The following is a 12,834-nucleotide window of genomic DNA, read 5'->3' as shown; positions in this document are numbered from 1 at the left end:
GTAGGAAAAAAGACACAGTAGAAATCATCGGATAGAACACTACATGTTCATTTAACTCAGAAAAAGAGAAAATACAAAAATGCAGCAAATGAATCAAGCAAAAGAGAAGACAGACTTACTGAAAACTAGATTGACAGGAAGTGCAAAATGGCACAGCACGATTAGGTGGAGGAGGAACTCAGAGCTGTAGAAGTATGCATACCGGTACGTCTACAGGAAAATTACAGACCTTCGGAGAAAAGAGGAGCAGCTCTAAGAATATCAAGGATTCTGAGGTGTCAGTACTAAACAAAGAAGGGAAGCTAAAAGATGGTAGGGGCTCTAAAAAGGAAATGAAGTTGACGATAACATTATTGAAATGGAAGAGGCAGTAGGTGAAAATGAGATAGGAGATAAAGATATTAAGAGAAGAATTTTGTAGAGTATTGAAAGACCAAAGTCGAAACAAGGCATCTGGGCTAGGTGACATACCCTCTCAAATACTCAGGCCCTTGTGAGAGACAGTCTTGACAAAACAAATCCATCTGTTATGCAAGATACGTGATAAGTTAAATAGCCCACTCACCGAGAAGAATACACTAATTCGAATCCCAAATTCGGCAGGTGCTGGCAGTTGTGAACATTACCGAAGCATAAGTTTAGTAAGTCATAATACTGGCGCACAACATTATTTACAAAGGAATGGAGAAGGTGATAGAAGACGATCTCGCGGAAAATTTTTTTGCGTCCAGAGAAATCTAGGAACATGTGAGACCATACTTACATACGATTTAACTGCGTATATACTCCGCAAGCCACCCTATGATGTGTGGCGGAGGGTACTATGTGTGCTAATAACCGGTTCCCGTTTGCTATTGCTGTAGCTAATCGTTCGCGGCAGTAGCGATTGTTTGGTAAGCCTGCATGTGGGCTTTGCTTTTACTTTCATGTTCTTTTGACGAGATGTACGTAGGAGTAAGCGACGTATAATACTTACAAATGTATGAACTGATAAGACTAAAATTTTATGACCATCTACTTAATAGCGTCTTGATCCACTTTTGGAATGGTTTATTTATACCAAAGGTGCTTGGTATATTTTCGCAGATACGTGCCATTAGATGTCTACACACAGGTAACGCGTTTCTCTTATATTATGGGCCTTATATTATGGGCCTTTGGTTCCAAATAGAGTCCCATACGTATCAGATATCGCAGTGGCTGTGTTTGTTCTGCCAAGTCCCTCTGGCCATGCCTGCATGATCAAAGGAGCAGACACTGCGGCGACGGCAGCCATTGTGAAGTGCGTTAAAAGTGTTCGCAATTGCGAATATGGACGACCATCGGCTGCAAAATGGAGCGAGGACAATGAAAATCTGTGCCGTACCGGGAGTCGGAACCCTGATTTCCCGCTTATCACGAACAGTCGCCTTACCGTTTGGCTATCCGCGCAGGACCCAAACCGCACTCGAACTTCTATATGTCGCCACCCATGTGTCTACAGCCTGTACTCGTACATGCACTACGTAAATTCCCGTACAGGTGAGACATTTTACTTGAAAGTCGCTTGCCCGTTGTCGGCGGACGGATACGATATTACAGTAAAATATTATACAGGGTGTTACAAAAAGGTACGGCCAAACTTTCAGGAAACATTCCTCGCACACAAATAAAGAAAAGATGTTATGTGGACATGTGTCCGGAAACGCTTAATTTCCATGTTAGAGCTCATTTTAGTTTCGTCAGTATGTACTGTACTACCTCGATTCACCGCCAGTTGGCCCAATTGAAGGAAGGTTATGCTGACTTCGGTGCTCGTGTTGACATGCGACTCATTACAGTACAGTGCTAGCATCAAGCACATCAGTACGTAGCATCAACAGGTTAGTGTTCATCACGAACGTGGTTTTGCAGTCAGTGCAATGTTTACAAATGCGGAGTTGGCAGATGCCCATTTGATGTATCGTTTAGCACGGGGCAATAGCCGTGGCGCGGTACGTTTGTATCGAGACAGATTTCCAGAACGAAGGTGTCCCGACAGGAAGACATTAGACGCAATTGATCGGCGTCTTAGGGAGCACGGAACATTCCAGCCTATGACTCGCGACTGGGTAAGACGTAGAACGACGAGGACACCTGCAATGGACGAGGCAATTCTTCGTGCAGTTGACGAGAACCCTAATGTCAGCGTCAGAGAAGTTGCTGCTGTACAAGGTAACGTTGACCACGTCACTGTACGGAGAGTGCTACGGGAGAACCAGTTGTTTGCGTACCATGTACAGCGTGTGCAGGCACTATCAGCAGCTGATTGGCCTCCACAGGTACACTTCTGCGAATGGTTCATCCAACAATGTGTCAATCCTCATTTCAGTGCAAATGTTCTCTTTACGGATGAGGCTTCATTCCAACGTGATCAAATTGTAAATTTTCACAATCAACATGTGTGAGCTGACGAGAATCCGCACGCAATTGTGCAATCACGTCATCAACACAGATTTTCTGTGACTGTTTGGGCAGGCATTGTTGGTGATGTCTTGATTGAGCACCATGTTCTTCCACCTACGCTCAATGGAGCACGTTATCATGATTTCATACGGGACACTCTACCTGTGCTGCTAGAACATGTGCCTTTAGAAGTACGACACAACATGTGGTTCGTGCACGATGGAGCTCCTGCACATTTCAGTCGAAGTGTTCGTACGCTTCTCAACAACACATTCGGTGACCGATGGATTGGTAGAGGCGGACCAATTCCATGGCCTCCAAGCTCTCCTGACCTCAACCCTCTTGACTTTCATTTATGGGGGCATTTGAAAGCTCTTGTCTACGCAACCCCGGTACCAAATGTCGAGACTCTTCGTGCTCGTATTGTGGACGGCTGTGATACAATACGCCATTTTCCAGGGCTGCATCAGCGCATCAGGGATTGCATGCGACGGAGGGTTGATGCGTGTATCCTCGCTAACGGAGGACATTTTGAACATTTCCTGTAACAAAGTGTTTGAAGTCACGCTGGTACGTTCTGTTGCTGTGTATTTCCATTCCATGATTAATGTGATTTCAAGAGAAGTAATAAAATGAGCTCTAACATGGAAAGTAAGCGTTTCCGGACACATGTCCACATAACGTATTCTCTTTCTTTGTGTATGAGGAATGTTTCCTGAAAGTTTGGCCGTACCTTTTTGTAACACCCTGTATGTCCTTTGGACATGCATGTACCGGGCAAGCGACTTTAAAGTAAAATGTCTAATCTGTACTGGAATATACATAATGGATGTACGAGAACAGGTCGTAGACGCACAGTTGACGACATGTGGAAGTCTGGGTCCTCCCGTGAGTAGCGCACAGATAATCAGGTGGTAACGCGAGCGCTCGCGATCAGAGGGTAGGCCGGGTTTCAGCACCTGTCTGCCACAAATGGTCACTGTTCTCATTCCATTCTACAGCTGATGGTCGTCCATATTCGCAACTGTATACCGTATGTATTCAATCGGGTTGAGATTGAGGGAATTTGATGGCCGGGACGTAGGCGTGACTTCGCTATTATGCTTCTCAAATCGCTGCAGGACGATTCTGGCCAGCTGACATAGAAAATTATTTTTCTGGGAGCTACTGTCACAATCGAAGAAGACAGCAAGTATGGTGGAGTTCGGACGCTAGCGTCAACAATTCTGCGACATTGCAATCTACAGGATTCACTCACTCTGGGCCTTAACATAGCGGTTTACGAACTACCAGTAACTCAGCGATCACTTTTATAACTTTTTCATTCTATATCGACAGGACTCCAAAGCACCTTGCACAGGAATCTGCTCTGTATTAAGTGATTTGTCTTATGATGACCGTGCTTCAGAAATTAATGATAAGAATTTTATTTTTTTACTTCTTTTGTTTAAGTGTTTCGAATCGCACCTGTATTGAAGAATTTAGTAAAATTCCTTTCAAAACAGGTTATGTCTCAAACTGGTTTTCATGATCATTGCTCGAAAGTAATGCGTTTTTATTGACGTGTATGCTGACATTGGAAAGAGACCAGACAAGTTAAATAATTAGCATGGAACAAAACTGAAGGGATTGGTTCTCGTTTGAACATTGCATGTTATTTCCTCCATACCAGTCTGAGTGAAATTCAGGTTCTACGAGTCACTTCATTTACTTTTATGTACTAGTAAGTGCAAATATCCCAGTTTTTACGCTCCACAGCAACATCTAACACCACGGAAATTATTCCTTGATTTCTTAACATATGTCTTATTATCTTGTCCCTTCTTCTTGTCAGTGTGTTACGTAAGTTCCTTTCGTCGCCGATTCTACGGAGTATCTCCTCATTCATTACATTAGTATTACACCTGTTTCAACATCCTTCTATAGCACCATACCTCAAACGTTTCGATTCTCTTCTTTTTCGGTTTCCCCACGATTTATCTTTTACTTCCGTGCAATAACGTATCCCGAAATTTCTTCCTTAAATTAAGGTCATATTTGATACTAGAAGACTTCTTTTGGCCACTAATGCCATTATTGAGTGTGTTAGTGTGGTTTTTAAGTCTTCCTTGTTTCGTCCGTCATGCGTTATTTTGCTTGCAGGGTAGCAGAATTCCTTCACTTCGTCTATTTCGTCGTCACAATTGTGATGTTTCTCGCTGATCTCATTTCTGCTACTCATCACTACTTTTGTCCATCTTCCGTTTACTCTCAGTCCATACCCTGCACTCATTTGACTGTTCATTATCTTCAACAGCTGCTGTAATTCTTCTACACTTTCACTGTTCATAGCAATTTATCGTTGATATTTCACTCTGAATTTCACTCCCACTGTTAAACCTAACTTTTATTTCTGTCATCGTTTCTTCGACGTAATGACTGGACAGCAGGGACTGAAGAAGATGTTCTAATTCGATCACTTCGCTCATGATTTCCCATTCTTAGCGTTCTCTTTTGGTTATTGTACTTATTTAATATTACCCGTCTTTCCCTACAACTTACTTCTATTTTCTTAGCACTGAGAACATCTTCCGCCACTTTACAACGTGGACTTTTTTCTAGGTCGACGAGTTCTATTTACATATAGCTGCGCTCAAAAGCAAAGTCAGATTTAGTGATACAATCAGAAAAAATTAACAGGTTCCGAAAAAAATGTTTTAGCTATTTTCACTGTCTTTGATCACTTCTCAAAAATGTCACGACGCTCATCCAGCAAATAAGTGAGGGCAGGCAGTGTCGGAAGCACTATCGTTATGTTAGTGCGTAGATTGTCGAAACTAAAACAGTTCTGCCCTTCATGTTCACTTTTACATTTTATAGGCAGCATGCATTTGTTGAACACCGGGTGATAGGATGAGAAATAGGAGACGTAAGATTTACACATTGTTCGAACATTTCTGCCTAACGTTAGGGCAATAAAAGTTCTCCCAGGAGTGTAATAACAGCACATGTGCTGCTTAACCAAACGTTTTATTACTTGCTACTTGTACACTGGATTCGGAAAAGACAGTTTCGCCGGCAGAGGAATTTATTAAATATTTGATTCGATTTAACACCGAACACTAGTCTCTACCGCACTGCGGTTTTCAATTAGAACATCTTTCGGTATCGTATTTGTCTTCGTATAGGAATTCGTCACCAGAGAGTGCTGCGATTTTATTGGTGACCGGCTTAAAATGAAACTGTTACACGGACGCTCATATTCAAGGTCAGGCCGAACAGGAACTGTAGGAACGTTTTCTGCGTCGTCGTGTGAACGGAATTTCACGGATGACAAATCAGGCGAGATGTTAAACTCGGCAACCGGTCTTGGATCTGCCTCTCCATTCCGTTTGGGAACTTCCTCAGCGACGTCCGTATGCAGACCGTTTACTCGCTCCACCACGTGCCGAATCTCGTTTGCGTCACCTGCTGCGCGCCACTAACGGGCCGTGAGTTGCCTTGTGTGGTATCGATATCTTCACGAAGCGACCGTATACTCGGTTCTAACACCCAGGCTACGGATGTCAGACAGTCAGATCGGTACCAAACGTTGTACATCAATAACCAACCAAAACACAGATATAGTTTGTGCTATGCACTATTGACCACGGGAAAGTGCGTAAACGGTAAGTAATAAGTAGTACATGATTTACGGAGCACGGGAAAAATATAACAATTAGTGTCTGTCGTCTAGAGCTCATTTGGGGAAGTAGGCAGAGTGATAGTTTGTCGTACCAAGGCTCATGTCAGTTTTTATACTGTAGTACGTGTGAAACTGTTATTTGGGACAACATATTTGTCACACATAATTTGCTTCACACACTTACTTGTACGCTATCACTTTTGTGAAGCCCTTGTTCCTGAATAAGCGACACTGTGCAGAACGATACGTACTTATTATTATTATTCATATGAATAATTAGTATTTTTTCTTTATTGTGGGACCTGCAGAGTATATGGTCACAGTGGGAAATTACGCAGAGAATTGGAAAACAATATGCTGTTTGATATCTTCTTTTAGTATATAAGCTTATTCGGCTTCTTTGCCTTCGTCAGTACAATTGCAGACAATCGCATTTATTTATAATTTAGATAATATATAATTTATAAGGGTTTTTTACAATTGGTGTTGTACTCACATCCCGATGTTGTGGATGGACATATGTCAGCTTCGAGTAAACCATTACTGCTGCCACAGTTGTGGGTTGTAATATTATTTTCAGCAACGTTTTCAAATTATTCAATAATTTGCTGTTGCACGCGTATTATAATAAGTTGTTTACTATCTGACAGTCGTAGAAATTCACGTTTGTCAGCTAGTTGTTTACTCAAAGACATTTACGTTCCATTTATTCACATGGACCTGTTATTGATGTCTTTTTAATATATAGGACAGACGGGAATAAATTTTATCGTTCGATTCAGAGAACATACGAGAGAAACAAATAACAAGCAATCCACCTTCTTTACGTTTATCAAAAATGGAAAACACGAAATTGACAACATTGACCACGCACTACAAATCGTGCAGAAAATCCCAAATGTTGCAGTCCTGAATATTTTGTAGGAGTTTGATGTATAAATGCACACCAAGGATTAGCCCTGCGATATACTAAATGAACAAACCGATTTCAGGCACACATAGTTTTTTTTAAAAAATTGTTGAAATTTTGTACAGGAATAACGGCTAAGTGAAACACCAGAAATTACAAACACATCAATTAGAGTTCCATAAACACACGATCCACAACAACGTAGATATCTTTGAGTAAACAGCAAGTTGTCAAACGTGAATTTCTACAACTGTCAGGCAGTAAAAAACCCATTATAGTTAACGTGCGTCAGCAAATTACCAAATAACTTTAAATCGTAGCTGAAAATAATTTTACAACCAACAACTAAGACAGAAATAATGGTTGACTTATTTCCATCTACAACGACAGGACTTGAGTACAACATGAAATGTAAAAGACTTTATACATAATATATTATGTAAATTATAAATAAATGTCGTTGTTTTCTGATGTACTGATGAAGGAAAAGCTTATTTACTAAAATAAGATATCAAGCAGCATACTGTTTACCACTTCTCTGCATAATAATTACTTTTATTATGCTTATTATTATTATGTGTGACGCAACTGATTCTTTTTCTTCTGTTTCGACTGTGTATGCATATTACTCCAGAAGTTTGCTTCTTTCAAATAATGGAAGCCAAAGTGGACTGCCAATAGAATATTACTATAAACTCCGAACAATCGTTCTACATGTCAGATTAGGTTAGATTAGATTAATACTAGTTCCATGAATCGTGAATACGATATTTCGTAATGACGTGGAACGTGTCAAATTTTCCAATACATGATATAATTAAGTTGATTTAACAAGATAATTAAGTTAATATAACAATTTTTTATTTTTATTTTTTAATAATTTTTTGTTTGGTTTTTTCTTTTTTTCTTAATTTATATCTAAAAATTCCTCTGTGGAGTAGAAGGCGTTGTCATTCAGAGATTCTTTTAATTTCTTCTTAAATACTTGTTTGTTATCTGTCAGACTTTTGATACTATTTGGTAAGTGACCAAAGACTTTAGTGGCAGTATAATTCACCCCTTTCTGTGCCAAAGTTAGATTTAATCTTGAATAGTGAAGATCATCCTTTCTCCTAGTATTGTAGTTATGCACACTGCTATTACTTTTGAATTTCATAAGAGAGTATATATACTGAGAAGCTACTGTGAATATCCCTAGTTCCTTAAATTAATGTCTGCAGGATGATCTTGGGTGGACTCCAGCTATTATTCTGATTACACGCTTTTGTGCCATAAATGCTTTATTCCTCAATGATGAATTACCCCAAAATATGATGCTATACGCAAGTAATGAATGCAAATAGGCGTAGTAAGCTAATTTACTAAGATCTTTATCACCAAAATTTGCAATGACCCTTATTGCATAAGTAGCTAAACTCAAACGTTTCAGCAGATCATCAATGTGTTTCTTCCAATTTAATCTCTCATCAATGGACAAACCTAAAAATTTTGAATATTCTACTTTAGCTATATTCTTATGATTAAGGTCATTATTTATTAATGGCGTCATACATTTACTGTACGGAACTGTATGTACTGTGTCTTATCAAAATTCAGTGAGAGTCCATTTACAAGGAACCACTTAGTAATTTTCTGAAAGACATTATTGACCATTTCGTCAGTTAATTCTTGTTTGTCAGGTGTGATTACTATACTTGTATCATCAGCAAGAAGAACTAACTTTGCCTCTTCATGAATATAGAATGGCAAGTCATTAATATATATTAAGAACAACAAAGAGCCCAAGACTGACCCTTGTGGACCCCCATTCTTGATAGTTCCCCAGTTTGAGGAATGTGCTGATCTATGGATATTATGAGAATTGCTTATTTCAACTTTCTGCGCTCTTCCAGTTAGGTACGAATTAAACCATTTGTGCACTGTCCCACTCATGCCACAATACTTGAGCTTGTTTAGCAGAATTTCATGATTTACACAATCATAAGCCTTTGAGAGATCACAAAAAATCCCAATGGGTGGTGTTCGGTTATTCAGATCATTCAAAATTTGATTGGTGAAAACATATATGGCATTTTCTGTTGAAAACCTTTCTGGAAACCAAACTGACATTTTGTTAGTACTTCATTTTTACAGATATGTGAAGCTACTCTTGAATACATTACTTTCTCAAAAAATTTAGATAAAGCTGTTAGAAGGGAGACTGGACGGTAATTGTTGACATCAGATCTATCCCCTTTTTTATGCAAAGGTATAACAATAGCATATTTCAGCCTATCAGGTAAATGTTGGCCCCTGTAACAGTTTCACACGTACTATACCACAAAAACTGGCATGAGCAGGGCTTGACCCGTGGCCCTTGCAACGAAAAACTAGCGCTCTCCCGAATTGCCCACGGGAGCTCTACGTGGGAGGCGCACACGCTTAGGCTTTTGCTATGTTCCGTAGGTCAGGTGTTGCTTTTTACTTACCATTCAGGCACGTTCTTCCGGACGACGGAACATAGTACAAAGAATACCGGCGTTTTGATTGATTTGCTGTCGATATAAAACGTTGTACGGATCTGACTGCCTGACACATGGAGGTTTGGATGTAAGAACGTTTCTGGTAGTCCTTTTATGCTTCTGCCTTTTAAACTGCGTATATTGCGAAAGTCTAGTGATTATATCCCATCATTTCTGCGCCGGTGTCACGACTCAAAAAAGAATATGTCGAAGCTAATTAATTTTATTTTATAGAATCATCTATGCACATGTAAACAACGTCTCTTTATGAACATCCTATCGTTCATTAGTCACAATGATTTTACTGAAACATTGTAGCTGTAAAGCGACCGAAGCCAAGTGAACTGCGAGGTCTTAGCAGGAAAAAGATTTTCACACGACTGCTATTTCAGCCTACATCTCCAGATGCTATTTCGTACTTATTGAGATATGACAGTTTTTAACTACTGATGAACTCCGTTGCGCCTAATCTATTTGTGTCTTCTAATATGACACAGAAAAGGTAGACATTGTGTTTCAAATGCAACGAAAATATTTGACTTTCGTCACGTTAAATTACTTTTCTGATAGCTTCACATCTATTTTACAACGAATACTTCCCCTCTCACTAACGGAGTTACGACGCGACAGCTTTACTATGACTCCGTCAATACGGTTCCCTTTTTCCTGGTGGACGAAGTGTCCGGTTTCATCGCCCACGCGCACACAGAGACACAGAGAACTAGATAGCGGCCCCACGCTCACGGATTGTGTCGTGTTGGAGATTTACTGACAAGAAGAGCGAATTTATTCCCCGCATGTTACCAGCTTTGAAATGCACGCTGCTAGAGAACTCACGCTCATTTTCAGTAAGCTTCGCCTTAAGCTGCATTCACCAGAAGTGATGAACGCTTAGAATCGATTATTATTGCTCACTTGACATTTTAATAACATTAAGATTGCCCTATATATTCGACATAAGGCAACACTGAAGCCTTACAGAGTACAAATAACGTCCCACTCATGAATATTTTTCAGTTCACCAGACAAGGAATTTCCTGCAAACTCGGTAGCGGGAAAACGTGTTGTGCCGTGCGAGATGTGGCGTCTAGGCAAGCCAAACGTTTTTACACGACTACAGTTTCAACCCACACCTCCAACTGGTACGTTACAAAATGTTATATGGTTTATATTTTTCTATAGATAGCATTTTTAAATTATTAGAAATTTCGTTGTACCCAATCAGCGTATGTTCCCTAGTTCGACGCGAAAAAAGAAATATTTTCCAAGTCAGAGTGCGAGAAAAATGCTTCACTTTTGTTTCCCTTTTTTCGTTTCCTTCATGTACATTCTCTAAACAGAACATAACCCATCTCATGACTGGAATAGCCGTGATGCAACAGCAAAGTGATGACTCTCCGACACGGTTACATTTCCCCTGACAGATGAACAGACCATTTTCATTCTCTAGGTGCACCTAGAGCACTGGGGAGCGCTTTCAACTTCATAGTTTGTGTCACGCTGGAGTTTTCACAACAGCTTCAACGAATGTTTTTTGTTAATGTTTCCATCTCAAATCAAGTTTGGAAGTGCGCGCTGCTGAGGAACTTACTCTTATGCTCAGTCTAATCCTGGCCAGCCGAAAGTTAGGAAAAAGGTGTATTACCCGGAAATGTGTGAAAAGGTATTCAGTATTCCAGCATTTACTTTACAAACCGGAAAAACTTTACGACCATCTTTGATGAATTGTTTATACGGGCTTGTTGCTTTTTTGTTACAGTTACAATTACTTCCAACTGTTGTGTATTTGACTTGATCTATTCTCTGTCATATTTAATTAGTAAATATGTTCACCTGAGTCGATATATTTCTATTGGAGTGTTTGAAAACTGTATGACTTTCAAAAGAACGAGTTTTGGGATGTTTTGAGATGAAAAATATATAAATAGAAGTGGATAAATAAATGATAATTTCGATCTTGGATACGGATTTCTACTAAAACTGCCATTCGAATATCATGTACCTTTTACCTTACATTAAATGGAGTTAAGCATTTCACAACTTAAGGAACAAAATTATTCAGGTATTATAAACGTACATCGGAGAAATAAATTATGCTTTGATCCAGTTGAAATAATAGGGTCAAAATGTTACAAATAAGCACTGAAATATTAGATGTTTCATAGCTTAAGAAACGAAATTATTCATCTGTTTCTTACATGTACTGGAGAAGTGTACCAGTGAAATAATAGGTTAAAAGGGAAAAGTATCCGTAATTCTAAAAGTGAACATTGTCAATCGTTGGGTTACGTTGTTGATAATTCAGGACATGAAACTGTATTCATTTAACCAGAAAATGATATTTGTTTAACAAAATGTAAACTAAGTTCGTGAATTTACTGTAAGTTTCAAGCAGTGTACTTTGTTATTTTGTAAAGTCGCCTCGTGTACTCATTCAGAGACCGACAACACCAGCCTTCAGGAACCACAGTAGGTACTGTGCAAGTTGTATTATTTAAATATCGTTGTAACTGTAGTTGTACTGATCAGCTATGACCTACTTTTTGTCATATTCCTTTTTCTGTTCATCTTCGCTGAATGTACGTAAGAAATAAAAAATTTGTCCATTTAAGGAAGGAGATTATGTAAGGTTCTAAAACTTACGTAGTTCTTCATGCTACAATAAAAGCGGATCGCTCTTTACGAAGTAGTAGTAAGTCAAATTCTGTGCTAGACAGGTTTAAATCTGTATCTAATTTGGCTTATTTACTATGAAGCTACAAAAACTGACGAGACTAAATACAAGTGTAAATCACTACCGGAATAATAAACTATTTGACAAAGAAAAGCTTAACATTTGGACCTGGATTAACTGTAACTTAACACATTTATTTATGAAACTTATCAAAATTTAGCTTCTGGACCTGACGCATCATATTCCTAGACCATAGCTACTAAGTATATAGAAGAATCAAATTGCGAGATAAACATAATATGAAAAATACGAGATATGGGGGTTAATCTTTCAGAATACTTAACTGAAAGAATTAATTTTAACTAACACTTGTTTTGTGGCGTCCACTGGCTTTAGTTAGTGATTAAAAGGCGGTTATTGTGCAGTGTCACACCCTGGAATACCTTCAAAGCCGTGCTTTACGAGGACATATTTGGACCGATCAACCATTTACACCATCATTCGACTCCGCTTCAACCACGTCTCTTTTCCTCTCATTCTACATAGAATCAACATTTAGAGTTTTTTGAAATCATTATTTATTCCATGAACCGGTTTTCAAACTCTTTTAGGCTCATCTTCTTGCGCTGAAAAGGTTCGAAAATCAGTACATGGAATAAAT

Source organism: Schistocerca gregaria, chromosome 7 (genome assembly GCF_023897955.1).
Source record: "Schistocerca gregaria isolate iqSchGreg1 chromosome 7, iqSchGreg1.2, whole genome shotgun sequence".
Lineage (NCBI taxonomy): Eukaryota > Metazoa > Arthropoda > Insecta > Orthoptera > Acrididae > Schistocerca > Schistocerca gregaria.
The sequence above is the reverse complement of the archived record's forward strand: the minus strand, read 5'-3'. Positions refer to the sequence as shown.